We start from the raw sequence: 3,222 nt of genomic DNA on the forward strand, positions 1-3,222 counted from the left end.
AATATTATCACGATCTAACCATCATCCTTTACTTTCCAAGTGTCCTTCCACATGTTGTCTTCCTTCATCCTCAGCCTCTCTTTAAGAAACTATCAAATTTGATTAGTGTATCATTCACTGACACACCAGTTGATCTAGAGAAGGTGAAACCAAATCACTCAATTCCCGATAATTGTCGTCTCATGCTCAAGAAAGAAGGAAAGTTTGAAAAGAAGCTACTCAATTGTCTCTCTGAGGGTTTCACAAAGGATTTCACTTCCAGTGACTTTCTCTCACTCATGGAATCTCTTCTTATCATAGGACCACTGGAGGAGGATCAGTACTTCATTCCATGTGTACTGGAAACATGTGCAGTTGATGTATTGGAAAAGATGAGAAGGCAGTTCAGTAAAAGCTGTGACCCTTTGGTTTTAAGTTGGCAAGACAATATTATACCACAGGGAATGTACCCAGCACTGGTGGTTAGTCTCTTAAAGGAAGGGTTTAGGATGTTTAAGAGACAGGTACCTTATCGTAATGCCATCAAGCTACAATCGACAGATTTAGGAGTTAATATTCTACTTGTAGATACTATCCAGTGGTTGGAGATACATTGTGATGGACCTGCTGGTCCAGTACAGGATGCATGTCCAGAGTTAAGAGTCCTAGTCCAGAGATCCATACAGTTTGTCTCCAGCAAGTTCTGCTACAGTAGCAATACATTGGAGGGAACTCTTTGCCAGACCTGTACAGCTGGTGTATGCTGTTGTAACAAATCTGGAACTAGTATAACATGCACTAATGGTAACTGCAGTAAAGCAAGGGAAATGGGACCACGTCAGTCATGCTGGTTTAGTAAGTGATACTGAACTGGTGTTTTATTTACCTTTCATTAATTAGAACCACGAGCTACTGATTCAGTTTCTTGTGGAGCACCTGCTGATGAATTGTTATCTGACAGAAGTACAAGTAAAAGTGAGTGTACAGTAGTTCATGTTGTATCATAATTATTTTTATCATTATTTACAGAAAAGACACCAGAGCTGAAACAACTAATGAAGATATTCATGCCATCAGTTCATCATTATGAATTAATAGGAATAGGATTAGATGTTGATGTATCTGATCTTCAGCCACTACCTACCATGACTGCTACTAACCTACGCCTTGTCTTCCAGAGGTGGATAGATTCAGGTGAAGATGTTAACTGGGATAAATTAGTTGAAGTGTGTGATGATTTTCCAGTGCAACTTGGTAATGCAAAAAATAAGCTAGAAAATTTTCTATCATAAAACTAAAATTGTTTTATAGCTGCTACTCAATAGGAGTTATAATGATTAATTTTCTATTTATAGATTCTTTCAATTAATTTTGTGTTATAATACAAAATAGTCAAATCATGCATTTGCCCCAATAGATACAAAAAGCATGCAGTGCAGCAACTTCACTCATTAGATCTACCCATGTGTATTACATGTATATAGCTGTGTAAAGGGTCAATTCAGTGAGGTCCTTCTTTACACATGAATCTCATTGACAATGTAGATGACTTCTATAGTGTAACATTAAAAAATTGATACTTTTATCTTGTGTATTCATCTGCCGGTGTCAATGTATAATGTCAGTCTGAGATAATGTAGGATAATGGAAAGCATTTGCACTTACACACATTCCCAGTTCAGTCCTGTCCTTCTGAACAACTGGTCTCAGACACAATACATGCAATATAGTCTTTGTTCCTGCACTGAATGATAAAGCAGCTACTAAGTAAAAGGTTGATGCTGTCAAGCTATTACTGGGCTAAGGGGCTCATATTGAGCCAAGAGATGATGTGACCGAGTTGCAAATTGAACAAGACACTGGTGTGGGACTTGCTTGTCTCTTCTAGGTTCTCAGACTGTCAAGACATCTTGAAGACTTTGTCTTGGCTGGATCGGTTGAGATATTAAAAGATTTGTCTGTTTTAACAAACTCTTCTTTAATAATTGCAAGCCCAATGAACAACCGAGCATGCTCACAAAAATTAATTAATTACACCCTTTGTTCAACAACACACTATTCTCTTTGTTACTCCCTTTAGCTACAGTACCTATAATAATGAGACCAATGAAATAAAATATCAATAATGTTGTATTGATATTCAATATTACCTCTCCTAGTAGCAGTTACTCCAGTCTCTTCATTGCCATTACTCCCTTTAGCTACAGTATCTATAATAATGAGGCCCATGACATAAAATATCAATAATGTTGTGTTGACATGTAATATCACCTCCTAATGTGAAAATATATAAGAAAAGTCTATTGCAGATAAACTGATCTAGTAATAGTGTCTGAGGTTATTATGTTATCCGAACATCCGTTAATTACTCTAGGTGTGGCTAATCCACAAAATTTGAGCAGAGGTATTTTTAATATCAATGATTTGAGGGTTCTCAAAAACAGGAAGCACACGTGGCTGCACATGGAGCAAGAAGAAATTCAAGAAACAATTATAAAAAAATAATAATTAGTGTAATAGCAAAAAAAATCAATAGTATGACTAATACAATTCAACAACTGATTCTCTACTAGTACTGAGTTTGACATCAGTAGAACTTGGCACAGTTTCTCTTTTTTGCTGATCAACAGTTTTATGTGATTCAGTTACATCTAGAAGTGGTTCATCTGCTTCATCTTGATTCTTGAATAACTTCTTAATTCGAGCATTATTATAACATTTCATGTGCGATATCTGCAGGTAAAGATGATAAACAACAATCAAAATAAAACTAAAAATAAAAACAGACAAACAAGTATTGTACCAGATCAATATTTTACTGTCATTGGTAAAGGCTATAGATAAAGAAGCCATGATGCACAAGTTCAGCAAGAACCAAAATTCTATGATATTGTTTAATCTCTTTCTATACACACCACCAAAAATAAAATTAAGGGAGAGAATAAAAGCTGCTGCTGCCAATAGCAAGACGCGGGATTCACTCTTCAAAAAGGTAACAGATAAAAGTAATGGTATCCTAGCCACTAGCAGTAGACCAGGCCAGAACCGATACTCATCTTTCATTGGACCACTATAAGCATCAATAATAGGCTTGAAACGACTCCAGCTCTTAAACAGTTTGAAATGTGACAAATACTTCTCAAGTACTGGATGACACAAAAGGAACAGTGTGTATGGTATGACAAAGAAAACAGACACTAAAAGGGCAAATCCAAATAGTCCAATATGCTTCCCTTTAGCATA

The sequence above is a fragment of the Amphimedon queenslandica genome, unplaced genomic scaffold (genome assembly GCF_000090795.2).
Source record: "Amphimedon queenslandica unplaced genomic scaffold, v1.1 AMPQUscaffold_13428, whole genome shotgun sequence".
Lineage (NCBI taxonomy): Eukaryota > Metazoa > Porifera > Demospongiae > Haplosclerida > Niphatidae > Amphimedon > Amphimedon queenslandica.